The 18858-nt window shown below is 33.1% G+C and overlaps 1 protein-coding gene across 1 annotated transcript in view; it reads right to left on the reverse strand.

Annotated features, from left to right (window-relative positions):
* The window catches only part of LOC149375472 (uncharacterized), a 268757-nt gene that overhangs the window by 151101 nt on the left and 98798 nt on the right, over window positions 1–18858 (reverse strand). The gene's annotated exons all lie outside the window — the stretch shown is intronic.

Below are 18858 nucleotides of genomic sequence, written 5' to 3' on the forward strand. Positions count from 1 at the left end.
ATAAATCTGTCGGTAGTTTTTTAATGAGATTCACTTTATACACATTAATTACATTATATTACGAGAGTCTCGACAGTTTAACATTTTTTCTACTCATAGAATATAAAAAAATCCTCAAAGACAAAACTATTTAATTTTAGGACAACCTATGCAAAACATAGAACGTTTAAAAAATAAATGAAGAGAAGAACAAAGAAAAATTGTTCGATACTTACAATGACCTTAATTGTGTCTTTGTCAAATTCAGAGCAATCCAACTCCGTCTGGTGGGCCTCCTTGTATACACATTAATTAAATTTTATTACAAGAGCATTGACAGTTAAATACTTTTTCTACTCATGGAATATAAAAAAATCCTCAAAGACTTTTTCTATTTCATTTTAGGATAACGAATGCGAAACATAAAACGTTTGAAAAATAAATGAAGAGAAGGACAAAGAAAAATCGTTCGATACTTACAATGACCTTAAATGTGCCTTTATCAAATTTATTGCAATCTAACTCCGTCTGGTTGACCTTTTTTTTTTTAAAACCACAATTTTGTTCAGTTTTGAGAAAAAATCTTAGCGAAATTTAAATATTGAAATGCAATTGCAAAATGGCCGTACCTGATTACTGATAGGTAAAGGGCAATAATCTTTGCTGGGTTTCAGGTTTAATTGCCTCGTCTCTTCAGTGGTGTTGCTAGAACAAGTATTCAGATGAGCCTTACGGCCACTTAAAAGAAAGCCAATCTCCCTAGCTTCTTTTTCGTTTCGATCATAAACCGCCAGCAGTTCTTCTTCTACACTTTTGGACATTTTGCTTCAATTACTATTATGTTACCGCGTAGGTGCTTTTTGAAAGAAGTCCAACAAGCAACTGACGATCAACGAAATGTTTTCTAGTGTTGCTGCAGAACGTGTCACATGCGTGACATTACTATCGTTTATAATTGATATCTATTATCTTGCCTACTCAAAATTTCCGTGGCTAACTTTTTAAAAGATACCTGCTACTGTGCGCTCAGGTAGGTGCTTTGATGTAGAAAAATGTTAAATAAACTATCTTTAAATCTGTTTAATACAACTTTTTTTTGTAAAAAAAGGATTAGATGACGTTACTGTACGTCCTACCTTTCATAATTACTGTTGGAAAATATGTATAAAAAGAGTGACCGTGGGTTATCTCATGTACGCGTGAGTATTGAAATAAAGGGAAATCTCGCTAAACTCGTCAACTTGACCAAAAGCCACCTTAGTGTAATGATTACGGATATTTTTTGCTATTAAATTAATTAACAATATCTTTTGAAACTGCTCCAACAAAGAAAAATAGCGTCTTGTGTAAGAATGCATTTTCGATTCACGTGCATCATCTTCATGGTACAAAAATAACATTGGAAAATACAATAAGAAGCTTTATCTCCTTGGCGAAAGTAACCTATGTTAAGGTGTCTATGTTGTACATGGAAAAAAAAGGAGAAAAAAAAAAAATATTATGCCATAGTATAGTAGAGCTTGGTAAGGAATCGCTTAAATTTTTGCGACTCTTCAGGTCGGCTATTCGTGCTCCGCTAATATCTATACTCTGGAAATGTTGGTCACAACAGTTAAATCAGTAAAGTTACAGAAAACGGCGTGTTTTTTTCTGCATGCGTTCAATCTAAAGACTTTTCTAGCTATTGACTTATTACCAATGTGATACCCAACAGAGCAAGAAGAATCGAATCAGATGCCATAACTCGTAGGTATATCTACGTGTCTTCGATAAATACTTTTTTTCTATAAATCATCTGCAACAATATTTCTTTATTAATAACGTGTTGACTTACAACACGCAAAAGATCAATAAATAGTTTCAATACTCGTAGATCAAGTATTCGAAGAGGCCAAAAATATCGAAAACTTGATGGTGTGGGAAAAAAAGCACTTGGTCGAGATACATAAGGTAGGAGAAAATAGCTCTTGATTCAAAGTGAATTGGCCATTAAATTTTAAAAGTAGGAGAAAAAGTAGCTAGTATTTGCTGCGAGTAGATACGTGGCCTTACCAAACATTGTAATTGGTAGGAGCAATGGGTCCTTCCAATGTTCGATTAATTTGGTGTGGTTGTGGGGGTGATAGTCACGATGTCAGGAATCGCCCTCTATATCATTTATTTTATGCTGTGGTACTGATATTAAAAATCTCTGACGCATGTAATGGTTTATTTTATGAAACATTTTCGTAATACAAAGAAAAATTTTTTAAAGTTATTCTAAGAAAAAAAGAATATTATATTATTTTTTGTTTTAATCTAACGCCAATGCTAAAATCGTGTTCTATAAAATTAAGAACATCATCTGGTAGCGTTACAGTTTATTTCATTTATTGGTTTCTGCGCGTATTTTTTTAAACTCACACCATAATTTTAATGCCTTATTACTGATCGACTCAAGTTTAGATTTAAACTATTACAATATGGTGTTCGAAAAATATTTTAAGAAATAAAAGTTTTCCAAACGACATTACTGTATTTTTTACAACATAGGAAGATATATAACTTTTTCAGAACTGATATTCCTAACAGGTATATATAAACGAAAACTGCTCTAATAAAGTTAGAAAAATAACCTAAATTTTTACCCTTAATTAAACTTCTAAAAATATTGCAAAATAGGATATTTATACATACACCTGTAAGTTAAGATTCACGTGAAATAATTTTTTATACTTTGCTTTAAAAAAATAAAGAATTTGAACTGACAAATGATGTATTTTTTACAAGACATATAGAGCACTTAATGACATAAAATGATAGAGAGGCTAATGATAAGAGAATCGTATTACTATTTAAAATATTGCCAACTTTTTTTTATACCTCACAACCAACTTTGTAAAGTTTTAGATTAATGAAAGTATTAACTATTTGATAAAAGTATCCAGAGAGACAGAGAGGAGAACAAAACAATACATAGATTTTTGCATTACAATGATAATTGTATTAAAATAAAAATTATGTCGCAAACACACATAAGTACGTACATTATTGAACAAGCCCAGATTATCTTTATACTGAGCTTACAATCTGTTTTACATTTAAAGTGGACGATTTATAATTGCTAACACAAGTAACGATGAGAATGAGAACATAATAGAAACACTTTAGAGAAAAAAGCACAAGACATTAAAAATTGTTTATAGTGACATTTAAAAAAGTGATTTTAATAATTTCTTATACGGAAACATATATAACATTAGTGGTAGCGACAAGAAATACGTTCTGATATAGAAAAAAAACTGAAAAATGTAAAAATTTTTTTGTTACTTTCGCATTCATTTCACATAATATGATAAACGTTTCGACATGTTTCTTTAAGACGAAGGTTATTATACATCAAATTTTATGAAAAATGTTGTGATTTACTATAGCATGGATTTGTTGGGCTTATGAAATGATGTAAATTTATTTTTCAACGATCAGACTCCTAAATGCGCAGCACATTAAAGTATTCAAGTATAATTACCATTAGTTTTTCATAAGTTATTTTGAATACATATAATGATTCCTACTTTTTATAAATAACAAGACATATTATACAGAAATGAGAAAAGTCTTATAAGCTAAAAAAAAGTTTCAACATAAAAAATCGTAAACAACACGTAATTTTTGATAGTTATCGTTAATAACATGTTTTTCTATTTACTTTTTTTAATTTGTATGCAAATATACTATATCCAGTAAAATTCGTCGCAAACACTATAAAATGTAAGACAGAGTTATAACAATTTTGAAAATTTCTATTAGTAGTGTTGAATTGACAATTTTTAAAAATTTCATTAAAAAATTTTTAAGATATTCACGTTGCAAACTTAATGTTCAAGATAAAGATTCCTACACTTTTCTTGATTAACAACTTTTCAAAAAATTGAATCAATACATAATATTTGTATATATATACATATTTATATCTTAGTAGTACTGATCAATACATTATTCAATAACGAACGAATTATCTGCAGGTTTTTTTGCAATACTATGATCCACAAACAAGTTAGAAGTGAAATTCAAAGAAAAATTCCGATTGACTTACATAATTTGTCTTACAAAAAAAAAAGCTGGTACGATTATGTCTCAAAACCATTATTTTTTATCTTTTCTGATCATAACAAAAAGTGATACCAATAATTTTTGTCTTAGTCGTTTTTTATTAAACATTCTTTTAGGCTTTATTTGTCTGCCTAGTAGTTTTTGGTGAGATGCAATTTATGCACATAAATTACACTTTATTACAAGAGTTTTGACAGTTAAACATTTTTTTTTCTCTCAAAATGTAAAAAAAAAACCTCATAGACTTTTTTTCCTTAATTTGAAGACAACCCATGCAAAACATGAAACGTTTAAATAATACATGAATAAAAAGACAAAGAAAAATTTTTTGATACTCACAATGACCTCAATTGTGTTGTTATCCGATTTAGTGCAATTCAACTCCTTTTCTCCTTTTGGTGGACCTTCTTTTATGAAACCACAATTTTTTTTAGTTTTGAGAAAAAATCTTAAAGAAATTTAACTATGGGAACTTTGCTATGTTTCAAGTCCAACTGCCTTGACTCTTCAGTGACGTTGCTGGATGATCTATTTAGATGAGCCGCACGGCCAGAAGAACACGTTGACTCCTTAAGCTCCTTATGATTTTGCTCTATGAGTTCTAATTCCTTCTCATTCTTATCTCCAGACATTCTTTTACAAACACTTTTATGTAACTGCGTAGGTGCTAGATGAGTTAATTCCCGCGAGACACTGATGAACAACAAAGTGGTTTCTAATATTACTATTGTACGTGTCGTGTGCATGACATCACTATCGTTTATAATTGATACCTGTTATCTAGCCTACTAATAATTTCTGTGGCTAACTTTTTTAATGATATGCGCTAGTGTGCGCTTAGGTACATTCTTTGTTGTGGAGAAATGTCTAATTAAATTGTCTCTTTGTTTATGATGTTTAATATAACTTTATTTCTTAAACTAGAGGCTTATGTGACGTTACTTTATTTGGTACGTTTAATAATTACTGTTTCAAAGTTTGTGTGTAAGGAGATATTATGGAATCTCGTCACGTACGCGTGAGTATCGAAATAAAGGGAAATCTTGTTAAGCTCGTCAACTTGACCAAAAGCCTTCTCAGCATAGTGGTTATAGATGTTCTATGCTACTGAATTCATTTACAAAATTTCTTGAAACAGCTTTATCATCAAGAAATGTTATCTTTTGATGAAGATACTGTTTTACTGGACGTACATTAACTCGTTTTTCCAAAGATAACATTGTGAGAGACTAGAAGGAGCTTTATCGTCTTGGCGAAAGAGATCGATAACTGGGTGTTTGTATGGTTTGTGTAAAAAAAGAAAGGAAAAAATGTTTTGCCATAGTTGAGTAGAGCTAGGTAAGGAGTTGCTTCGATGGCCTAAGGTTGCCTCTTTGTGATAGAATCCTTAGTTTTTTATAAAAACTAGGACCAACCAAAGCAAATGTTTGCAAATAAGATGAAAATGTAACTATATACAATTATTTAATGATGTTACTTTTCAAAAAGAACCTTGTTTGGATGAAAAAAAAAAATCTACCGAAATGATATCTTTAAATTGCTGATAAAATTTCGTCTCTACGATCCATTTTAACAATGTAAAATTCTGTTCTATACGGATATTCTAGAATACTAGAACCGTTGGTCAATACGGGTGACATCATCAAGTACGAGATGACAGCGTGTATTTTTTACATTTACTTGATACAAAGACTTGTAAAAATTCTTTTATTTTGAATATAAATCAATAAAAATTCACTATATGAAAATGGATAATTTATATATCGCCATCAATCCGTACTCACCATGTATGCATTATCTTTCATTTCTGCGGTGTTTGATATGGGGCGAAAACCAGAGATTGTTAACGAACTGGATATTTTTAATATATATATGTATTAAATAATTATTTTATTACAAAATATTCGCTATAACAAGATCAGAGTTGCACATAGGGTTAAACGCTACGCGTAATGTCCTTTTGTCCATATATTTTATCTGTCTTTTATCAACACTAATTTTAAACAAACTTATCTGCCATGAGTGGTGTTGGTAAGTCTTGGTCTCTTTCACGTCCCTAAGTTTATTTCTCCGGGTCCCTGTTGGTTTCGATAGTGAGTGTACACCCGACGTCCACTGGTACTCCAAACGGTTCAGACCTCGGTCGAGCGTCCCCGACCGGGCACTTTTTTTCAGGCCTCTCGTCCTCCGGGTAGTCTCACCGTCGACGGGCCTATTTGAATCCGTACCGTTATTCCGTACCGTATACTTATTTATTTTTGCATTTTGTCTACTTTACCGATCGACTGCCGTTCGATTTTCACCTTGCGCTGCCCGAAAGGAAAAAGCCAGCGAGGGCCTTCTCCTGCCCTCTTTTATACCTTCGGCTGAGCGCTACTATTTAATACGGCAACACTCGAAACTTCGCAACCAATTTATTCCAACTGCCCACTATCCTTTATTGCGGAATAGTCAGGGATAGCGTGATTAACATATCTTACGTTACAACACTCCCCCGATTTTGTGACCTACGTCCTTGAACAAAATCTCTCCGTATCACCACTATTAGTTCGTTATAATTCACATTCACCGCTCCACTTATTGATACCATCACATTTACTATTTTAAATTACCACTATTAACAGTTTTAACTCCGCTCTCATCAATTCGGCATTATATTACATTTACATCTTCTTTTTTCTTTGTACACATGTATACATATATATTATAATTTATGCTTAAAAAATTAGTCATTATACTCATAACAAATTTAACTCTGCTCTTATATTTACATACAGGTAACGTCATTCTACTAACTAATATTATATATATATATATATATATATATATATTTTTTTTTTTTTTTTTTACATACTGATACTCAATTTAAACATTCTCCGGAGATGTATCATGACCTTGGGCAAGGTTTATTCATTATTATTTTACTCACACACTATCTATCGTACTCATACACTAAGTTACAATTGAACTATATTATATACAAAATTTCTTTTTTTTTTTTTTTTTTTTTTTAGGCGCAGAGGATGAATATCGCAACCCCCATTTGTCACGTGTACATTATTATTTAAACGATAACATATATAAAACACTCGCAAACCGATTAACGATGGTTTTTTGTTTAAAGCATATAGCGTAAAGATCATTTCTCCATTTGTCATAATTACTTATTTTCATTATACATTTTTGCATATTCACATCATTGATCATTATAACATTTTCTTAGATTCGCTACATTATATATTCCAATAACTTTATCATTTTTGGGGTCCATAAGCTCGTAAGCGTTTCGTCCTACTGCTTTATTTATTATATATGGCCCCTCATATAAGTGAAAGAACTTTTTGGTCACTTTATCAAGTGCGTTCGACAGGTGTCTTACTCGCAGTAATACTAGATCTTTCTCCTTTACTTCGACTCTGGAGTACTTTTGATTTTTGCTACGGCATTTGTAATTTTTTTCAATATTTTTTTTAGCCATTTCAATTAGGATATGTCGATCAATTGCACACGAGTCAGGATATTCTACTAATTTCTTTATCTCTTTTACGACTGGCACACCAAAATGCAACTCCTTGGGAGTTACGTTCGTACTGAAATGAGTCGTGACGTTCAACAAGTCCTCTATCTTTTTTACGTATTGTACCCAACTTGTGTGTTTATCATTACAAAAGGTTCTGAACATTCTCCCTAACTCACGCATGACCCTTTCTGTTGGATTGGATTGGGGGTGGCGAATCGAACTAAATCCTACTTTTATCCCCGCCTTCTCTAATTCATTTTTCCATCTTGGTGATATGAATTGAGTACCATTGTCACTCAGAATTCTATTAAACTTTCCACACTCGGGTATGTATTCTTTTAAAATTTTATTTAACGCAGTTATAGTTGTTGCCTTTTTTATCGCGTACAGGCGCACGAGTTTCGAAAAAGCGTCGAGAATCACAAATATGTACTCCGCTCCCCTTCGACCGCGAGGGAGGGGCCCGTAAAAATCAACCGTTACCAAATCACTGGGGGCATGAGATTGCACAAGCTGATACGGACCCTCCATCGTGATCGATAAATACTTAACCCTCTGGCACATATCACACGCAAGGACAAATCGTTTTACTTCCAATGCCATCGAACGTCAAAAATAAAATTTTTTTAGGTACGTTAAAGTTTTGAATACACCCGGGTGGCCAAGCTTACTGTGCGTTTGTGCAATAATTTTTTTAGATATAGCTGTTGGAAGGACGATGCACCATGAGTCAGTATTGACACGTTGAAATATTATATCGTGATATATTTGAAAATTTGCGCTGCTTTTATCGTTATTATTAATTTTTGTTATAATATCTTTACAAAATGTATCTTGTTTCTGTTTGTTTTTTATATCTTTTATTATTGTTTTTAACGATGTATCATGTACATGGATAGCCATTATTTCCAAAGATGATATCTCCCCGCGAGCGTTCGGCGTGCAATAATCAATTAAATTAGAAATTCGCAGTTCTTCATTTGAATTTTCAGCAAATCTTCCCTCGGGGTTTCTACTCAAAAAATCCGCGTAGATGTTGTCCGACATTCGACAGTACGTCACCGTGTATGTATATTGTTGCAACAAAAGGTTCCATCGTATCAGGCGGGAATTGTGAAAGGGGGTACAATTTAAGAATGTTAGTGCTTTATGGTCAGTAACAATCTCAAAGTTGACTTCAATTAAGTATTGACGGAACTTCGTTACACAATATACTACCGCGAGAAGCTCCAACTCTGTCGTCGTATAGCGCGATTCAACGTTTAATAAACACCGACTTGCCACTGCTATAATTCTATGATTACTTTCTGCGTCAATTTGGTATAAGACCCCACCTATGCCATGGCCGCTCGCATCTGTTTGTACTTTGAATGTTTTGTTTGGGATTATGTGACTCAAACATACCGTATCCAAAAAATTCATTTTGAGGGCTTCAAATGCTCTCGCATGCCGTTCCGTCCAATTCCACGATTTTGAGTCTGTTAAAAGATCCCTGAATGGATCAATAAAATTACTATTATTTAAAACAAATCTACGATAATAGTTGCATATTTCCAGTATATGCTGCAGTTGCGTTTTATTTTTCGGTATTTGTAATTCTTGAATTCGTCTAATTCGTTCGGGATTAGGTTCAATTCCATTCTGATTCAATAAAAAACCGAGAAAATCTACTTGACGTTGAAAAAATTCACACTTTTCTAATTTTAATGTAAAATTGTTTGCCAGCAATTTTTTGAAAATTATAGTTAAAACTTGTATATGTTTTTTGAAGGATTCTGTGCCTACTACTGTGTCATTAATGTAGTTTGATAGGAATTTAAAAATATCTATTGATTTGTAGTTTTGGCCCTCCTCGCAATCGTCCCGAGTATCAAGCACGTCTTTTTCCGTAAACATTGTATCTACGTTTGTCTCGAGAGCGAGAGTGAACGCTCGAATGAACGCACTACCCACTGTTTTTAAACCGAAAGGGACACGAGTAAATTGGTACATCGTTGTGCCGAACAGAAAAGCAGTGAGAGGACGCGACTCTTCGTGCAATGGGATTTGCCAGTACCCCGAAGTTAAATCCATCTTTGAAAATATTTTGGCTTTGAAATATTTTTGCATTAAATCTTCTATGAGTGGTGGGGATTCATGGTCGTCCTCTACAACCTTGTTTAACGCTCTGGCATCTAGACATATGCGAATCGCGCCATCCGTTTTCCTCACTATTCTCAACGGGTTACAATACGGACTCGATGCTCTCTCAATCACTCCCTGTTCCAACATTTGTTTTATACATTCCCCGACCGACTCGCGCAATGCAAACGGAACCGGGTACTTTTGGTTAATTTTTGGATTGGCAACTTTTAATTTTATTTTGTGAGTATATCCCTTAGAACATCCCGGTTTTGGCAAAAATACATCCTTAAAATTATTAAGTAACTTAAAAAATATAATTTTTTCATCCTCGCACAACCCTGCTATACCCTCCACGACCATGCGAAGCCGAGTAGAGAGATCACCACTATCCCCCATGCTATTACTAGTCGAGTCTGCTAATTTATTTGTTTCCCCTATTTTGTTATCAGTATTAATTTTTAAAATTTCTACATTGATATCATTTGTAAAATCACTATTATTTATAAGTTTGTTTCCTATTAAATTATCACTATTATGGTCTCTCTTTGTATTCATTTTCATCATTGAAAAGTCATCGTCGTCACGAAATACCCCCCAGCTGTTTACCTTCAACAAGTATATATGTATACCATCGTCATGCCGAGACAATAATAGTCTCTCCGCCCGGTCTCTACCGAATAAGACATACGATGCGGGAACCCTACTATCTTTCAACTTAATTTGGTTTTGCCAATAATCTATCACAATTCCGTTTCCTGCGTTAAAGTCGTTTCCAAGTATAATATCGCTAGTCAAAAATGGAATAATTAAAAAAATATGTGAAATTTTAAAACTGCCTATCACTAAATCGATTATTACTTGTTTTTTTATGGATGTTCTTCTCTTGCCTATTGCTGTTGAGACCGTCACATTTGAAACCGGCAAAGTTAACATTTTGTGTGTTTTTTCTAGTTTTTTAGAGAAGTCTTCTGATACTCCGCCAATTTGACTTCCCGTGTCCAATATAGACCATACTTGAATGCCGTTAATTTTACATAGGATTTGCGGGGAGGCTGCTCTCTGATCATCATTCCTAGCTTTCTGCAGGCATTTATTCTCTAATATATCAATTTGCATATCATTTATATAATCATCGTGCCGACGCGTCAACATCCCGCTTTTCAACGCGCCTGCTATTAGTTTAAATTACCGGTCTGCATTTGTATGTGGCCATTAGAATTGGTGTTCTTATTATACATGGGAGGTGGAAAACGCGTATCGGGCATATTGATGGTAAACGCGTTCGGGTTTATGTTGGACTGTTGTGAAAAAGATTTGTTTTGATTTCTATTATACGAGCTATTTCTTTGTTGCCTATTCCTAGTATTAAAATTTCTAAAGTTACTTTCTTGTGAATATACCCCGTAATTTAGATCTATTTGTTTTATTTGTTGAGTATTCTGATTATTTTCGCCATTATTATTATTATTTCTTGTATATTGAGGTCTGTTCACATTTTTGTTTTTTTCCAAATATATTAAATCTAAATTAATTAACGTTTGTTTTACTACATCTGACTCATTTAAATTAATCGCGACCATAGCTGCATGAACGCTTTGAGGAAGCTGCTGTACGATGATATAATTTTTTTCGTACTCAGTCATTTGTGGTCTTAAAAAGGAAGCTTCTTTGACTTGTCTATAATAAAATTCCTGCAGGTTGTACGCCTGATCGACAAACTTCCTACGTGACCAGATATCTCTCAATCTCACTTGTACCGCTACAGGATAAAATTCGTTCGTAAAAGCATAGCGAAATACTTCAAAGTCGACAAATGGATTTTGTGATTTATACCAATGCTTTGCCTTACCAATTAAAACATTATTTATCATATTGATTTTATCGTTACCCATGATACTGCGAGTTGTACAAAACCTGTCGAACTCAGATAAAAATTCTAGTGGATTTTGCAAGTTTTCATCTTGGAATTCGGGTATTTTACGTTCATTATTCAACGCCTGTACGCTTCCTATTAACGCGCATAAATTTACTGCTTGAGCGTTATGACTTTGGTTACGATTATTTTGAACATTTACTTGCAATGCTGTTATATCGGTTCGCAATCTTTCCACTTCCGGCAATAGTGGATTATTTACATTATTCATATTATTTGCTAGGGCAACTCTTGCTTGTTCAAATTGTGCGAGTTGTGTTGTTAAGTTTTGTTGCATGTTTTGTATTTCTCCGTGCAGTCTTTGTATCTCTTGGCGTTCGGCTGCCAAGCTTTGCCGTTCTCACGCGATTTCGTCTATGTTTTGCTGCGTCGCCATTTTAATTTTTCGCGTTTTCTTATCTACCGAGTGACCTTCTTGTTTGATATTTTTAGTTATGCTAGTATTCACTTGCCGTATTCTAGAAATTCTCTCTGATTTTCGCACCGATGCGAGTACGGATACTGGCTTCATAGGCTAAAATATTTGTAGCACAACAATTATAACATATGGATACATTAAACTTTTATTCGGGTACCATTGTGAAAATTCTTCTATTTTCAATATAAATCAATAAAAATTTACTATATAAAAATGTATAATTTATATATCGCCATCAATCCGTAATCACCATGTATGCATTATCTCTCATTTTTGCGGTGTTACAGAATAAAGCCTTATTTTAGTATTTAATACTGTTTTTGGGATCACCTGCTCTTAGCATATTTGCTGAAGTTGTAAGGTTGAAGCTTCAAAAATGTATGCAATGATTAGGTTATAACTAGCAGCCCCTCGTCTCGGCTTCGCCCAAGACTTACTCAATAAAACACCGTAGTATGTTGACATGTAATGTAAAACATTTTCAGTTAGAAATTTTACACATATTCCTAATATATTTCAGAACAAAAATCTTCTTATTGAAAACATATTTTTTTGGAATCCAAAGAGTTTATTTGGTCAAATAATAAGGTGTAAAAATTCAAAAAAATAATTATGCTGAAAAGTACCGTGCGTTCTTTATGCCATAAAATAATTGATGGCTATAAGAAGTTGTTGATTTACAGTTTTTTCTGTGTAATTCACGAAAAGGGCTATTTTTTAAAGCTGTTAAGATTTTAAACCCCCAAAAAATGTATATTAAAAAAAAATTTTTTTTTCTCATATCTCACAATTTTATTACCAGAGCAACAAAGTCCTGGACCTAAAACCCAACATTTTTTTGCCATAAAAACAGAAAAACATTTTCTACTTATTTAAAAATCTAGAGTAGGATCTTTAAAGATTTCAGAGATTGATGTGAGGGTACAATGAAAAGCTGATCTCTCACGTAATGGACTCTTAAGTTGTCGTTTTTGACGCTGCTGTTTCAATCTCGATAAATTTTCTGCGTCAGTTTCTTGACGCCTCAAATTGTATTCATTAGATACATTTGAAGTTTTCTTTCCAATATACCCTTTTGCGACTATTGGCATGCTTACGACTTTTATGACCCCTAAAGGCTATTTTCAGTCAACTTTGTTAATTTTAATACATTTTTTGGCAAAGTAGTTCGACGTCCGATGGCCCTAAAAAAGACCGGTGAGCTTTTTAAGTTAACTCTTTCTTGACTGCAGTTAACAGCAATTGTGACTGCCTGGATACCTCAGGGTGATCTTCTCTGGCTTGCTGTTGAAAACCCAGACTGATTGGGAGAAAAATTACAAAGTCCGAAGCTTTGCGGCTAGTTGTAGTGCTCTTTCCCAACGTCTCCCGGTATAACGTCGAAGACGTTGGTGTCTAAAGCACCTTTTTTATTTGCAGATTCAGTTGTTTTGGTGATCTTAGATGGGGAGATTGGTTAGTGATACTTGTCCAGTGGAAGCTGTCCCGTTAGCTCAAGTTTTTTTTCCTTCATAGCTGTTATGGGTTGGCCCAACGCAGACCTTGGAGAGAATCAGTGATTCCTGGTTGAATGCTTAGAGTCGAGAGGATAGTATAGTGTCGTCGGTCACCGGGTTTTCCAGCCTTGCGAAGAACAACTCCGCAGGTGACGTCTGCTAGTGAATGGCTGACTTAGTTTAATAGTGCCCGTCTTAAGTTAATATAGTTCTTTTAGTCGACGAATCGCTTCCGGAAATGGTAATAAAAATGTATTTGTTGGCAAGGTAGTTTAGACTTAGGTGGCCCCTAAAAAGAACCGATAAAATTGATGGTTAAGTAGGGAACGTAAATACTTATAATGGCCCTAAAAAGCGCCAGTGGTAAAACTTCCAGGCTATTCTTTATTATTATTTCTAATGATGAAGAGCTGGCTACGGGTTGCTTGATTCTTACCCTGGGAGTCTCGATGTACGGAGACTGTGATAAAGGGAGGTACGCTCCTGACCAAAAATTATCTCGTTTGGGTCGTTCCCCAGAAAACCAACCGCTCATCGTTAGACGGGAACATGTGGATAAGCGCGTTAGATACGTGACGACCAAGAAGGAAGCCGTTGTGGCTGCCCGTGCCCCTCAGAGCTGTTTTTCTTTGCTTAAATTTGTAGCCACAAATTCTTTAACTGCACCAGATGGGATGGTAGGACTGTTATACAAGCCTGAAGAGTTGGAGCAGATTGTGCTCTGGCTAGATATGTCTCCTAATATTGTGGCAGAGACGGCATCGGTTGGAATTAATTTTTTTTTTTGATCGCTCTCGTCGAGATTCAGAGTAAATGAACACTTAGGTTCTTCCCTCTTAGAGAAGAGTGTCATCCATAACCGGGATACCCAGCTGCAAGACTATCATCGGCATTCTCTCTACAGCTTGTTCGTCTGCCAAAGCTAGACTACATCACTATTGAGACGCTCCGGCCTATTGTAACCACACTTATTTAATTATGTTGCACGTAGATTCGATTTTATGTCGACGCCACCAAGTGAATTTAACTGAACTAAAGTGAAAAGCTGGCGAATTTTTGCGAAACTTTGAGCTCATTTATTGCTATTGTTATTGAATTTTTTAAGACAAGAACTATACTAAAACCATCTAGGAAATATTATGAATTAGTGTGCAAAATTTCAGCAAAATCGGTTTAGTACTTTTTATGGTTAGCGATTACAACGGTTTTAGCGCTTCTGCTTTATATATTAGTAAGAATGATTCTATTTTTCGAAAAGTTTTAAACCAAGAAAAGTGTCGGAATCTTTATCCTAAACTTTAAGTTTGCAACGTGAAAAACTTAGAAATTTTTGAATAAAATTTTTAAAATTCTAAATTGAATACTACCAATAGAAATCTTAGAAATTAAGATAACTTTGTCTTACATTTTATAGTGATTGCGACGAATTTCACTTGATATAGTATATTTGCATACAAATTGAAAAAAGTAACTACAAAACCATGTTATTAACGATAACTATCAAAAATTACATGTTGTTTACGATTTTTTATATTGAAACTTTTTTTTAGCTTATAAGACTTTTTTGATTCCTGTATAATATGTCTTGTTATTTATAAGAAGTAGCAATCATTATATGTATTCACAATAACTTATAAAAAAATAATAGTAATTATACTTGAATACTTTAATGTGCTGCGCATTTGGGAGTTTGATCGTTAAAAAAAAGGACTTCCATTATTTCATAAATCCCACAAATCCATGTTATGATAAATCACTATATTTTTTAATAAGATTTGATGTATAATAACTTTTGTCTAAGACAAACATGTATGAACGTTAATCATATTATGTAAAATGAATGCGTAAGTAACAAAAAACATTTTACATTTTTTTGTTTTTTTTTTATATCGGAACGTATTTATTGTCGCTACCACTAATATCATATATGTCTCCGTATAAGAAATTATTAAAATCACTTTTTTAAATGTCACTATGAACAATTTTTAATGTCTTGTGCTTTTTTCTCTAAAGTGTTCCTATTATGTCCTCATCCTCATCTTTACTTGTGTTAGCAATTATAAATCGTCCACTTTAAATGTAAAACAGATTGTAAGCTCAGTATAAAGATAATTTGGGCTTGTTCAATAATGTACGTATGTGTGTATGCGACATAATTTTTATTTTAATACATTTATCATTGTAATGCAAAAATCTATGTATTGTTTTGTTCTCCTCTCTGTCTCTCTAGATACTTTTATCAAATAGTTAATACTTTCATTAATCTAAAACTTTACAAAGTTAGTTGTGAGGTATAAAAAAAAGTTGGCAATATTTTAAATAGTAATACGATTCTCTTATCATTAGCCTCTCTATCATTTTATGTCATTAAGTGCTCTATATGTCTTGTAAAAAATACATCATTTGTCAGTTCAAATTCTTTATTTTTTAAAAGCAAAGTATAAAAAATTATTTCACGTCAATCTTAACTTACAGGTGTATGTATAAACATCCTATTTTGCAATATTTTTAGAAGTTTAATTAAGGGTAAAAATTTAGGTTATTTTTTCTAACTTTATTAGAGCAGTTTTCGTTTATATATACCTGTTAGGAATATCAGTTCTGGAAAAGTTATATATCTTCCTATGTTGTAAAAAATACAGTAATGTCGTTTGGAAAACTTTTATTCCTTAGAATATTTTTCGAACACCATTTTGTAATAGTTTGAATCTAAACTTGAGTATATCAGTAATAAGGCATAAAAATTATGGTGTGAGTTAAAAAAAATACACAAAGAAACCAATAAATAAAATAAACTATAACGCTACTAGATGATGTTCTTAATTTCATAGAACACGATTTTAGCATTGGCGTTAGATTAAAACAAAAAATAATATTATATTCTTTTTATCTTAGAATAACTTTTAAAAATTTTTCTTTGTATTACTAAAATGTTTCATAAAATAAACCATTACATGCGTCAGAGATTTTTAATATCAGTACCACAGCATAAAATAAATGATATAGAGGGCGATTCCTGACATCGTGACTATCACCCCCACAACCACACCAAATTAATCGAACATTGGAAGGACCCATTGCTCCTACCAATTACAATGTCTGGTAAGGCCACGTATCTACTCGCAGCAAATACTAGCTACTTTTTCTCCTACTTTTAAAATTTAATGGCCAATTCACTTTGAATCAAGAGCTATTTTCTCCTACCTTATGTATCTCGACCAAGTGCTTTTTTTCCCACACCATCAAGTTTTCGATATTTTTGGCCTCTTCGAATACTTGATCTACGAGTATTGAAACTATTTATTGATCTTTTGCGTGTTGTAAGTCAACACGTTATTAATAAAGAAATATTGTTGCAGATGATTTATAAAAAAAAAGTATTTATCGAAGACACGTAGATATACCTACGAGTTATGGCATCTGATTCGATTCTTCTTGCTCTGTTGGGTATCACATTGGTAATAAGTCAATAGCTAGAAAAGTCTTTAGATTAAACGCATGCAGAAAAAAAACACGCGGTTTTCTGTAACTTTATTATTTTAACTGTTTTGACCAACATTTCCAGAGTATAGATATTAGCGGAGCACGAATAGCCGACCTGAAGAGTCGCAAAAATTTAAGCGATTCCTTACCAAGCTCTACTATACTATGGCATAATATTTTTTTTTTTTCTCCTTTTTTTTCCATGTACAACATAGACACCTTAACATAGGTTACTTTCACCAAGGAGATAAAGCTTCTTATTGTATTTTCCAATGTTATTTTTGGACTATGAAGATGATGCACGTGAATTGAAAATGCATTCTTACACAAGACGCTATTTTTCATTGTTGGAGCAGTTTCAAGAGATATTGATAATTAATTCAATAGCAAAAAATATCCGTAATCATTACACCAAGGTGGCTTTTGGTCAAGTTGACGAGTTTAGCGAGATTTCCCTTTATTTCAATACTCACGCGTACATGAGATAACCCTCGGTCACTCTTTTTATACATATTTTCCAACAGTAATTATGAAAGGTAGGACGTACAGTAACGTCATCTAATCCTTTTTTTACAAAAAAAAGTTGTATTGAACAGATTTAAAGATAGTTTATTTAACATTTTTCTACATCAAAGCACCTACCTGAGCGCACAGTAGCAGGTATCTTTTAAAAAGTTAGCCACGGAAATTTTGAGAAGGCAAGATAATAGATATCAATTATAAACGATAGTAATGTCACGCATGTGACACGTTCTGCAGCAACACTAGAAAACATTTCGTTGATCGTCAGTTGCTTGTTGGACTTCTTTCAAAAAGCACCTACGCGGTAACATAATAGTAATTGAAGCAAAATGTCCAAAAGTGTAGAAGAAAAACTGCTGGCGGTTTATGATCGAAACGAAAAAGAAGCTAGGAAGATTGGCTTCCTTTTAAGTGGCCGTAAGGCTCATCTGAATACTTGTTCTAGCAACACCACTGAAGAGACGAGGCAATTAAACCTAAAACCCAGCAAAGATTATCGCCTTCTACCTAGAAGCAAAAAGGTATGAGCATTTGGCAATTGCATTTCAATACTTTAATTTCTCTAAGATTTTTTTCTCAAAACTGAACAAAACTGTGGTTTTATACTAAGAGGTCCACCAGACGGAGTTGGATTGCGCTGAATTTGACAAAGCCACAATTAAGGTCATTGTAAGTATCAAACAATTTTTCTTTGTCCTTCCTTTCATTTATTTTTTAAACGTTTTATGTTTTGCATAGGCTATTCTAAAAGTAAATAGTCAAGTGTTTAAGAATTTTTTTATATTTTATGAGTAGAAAAAATGTTGAATTGTCGAGACTCTCGTAATAAAGTATAATAATTGTGTATAAAGTGAATCTCATTAATAACTACCAGCAGATTAATAAAGCCTCAAAAATGTTTAATAAGAAATTCATGTGACTACGGCAAAAATTGTTGGAATCACTTCACGGTACGATCAGAATACATAGAAAAATGGTTTTGGGACATAACCATACCAGAATTTTTCGTTTTGAGACAAATAATGTAAATTAAGAGGAGTTTTTCTCTAAATTTCGCTTATAACTTGTTTTTGGGCCAGAAAAATATGAAAAAATCATGGCAGTATCTTATAAGTCTACACGAAGTTAATTTCACTTTTAACAGATACTGTCCAAAATGTATTCTGAGGTGATTCATCTCTTTTCACATTCATCCTTTCGTATACAAGTGATTTTTTTTATAATTATTTAGAGAATAAGCAGCTGCAGACTAGTAAAAAAAGTGAAGCTGTTAAGAAAAATGCACCGTAAG

Source organism: Copidosoma floridanum, unplaced genomic scaffold, assembly GCF_036245765.1.
Source record: "Copidosoma floridanum isolate Cflo_tuat_1 unplaced genomic scaffold, Cflo_Japanese_pri ptg000007l, whole genome shotgun sequence".
Lineage (NCBI taxonomy): Eukaryota > Metazoa > Arthropoda > Insecta > Hymenoptera > Encyrtidae > Copidosoma > Copidosoma floridanum.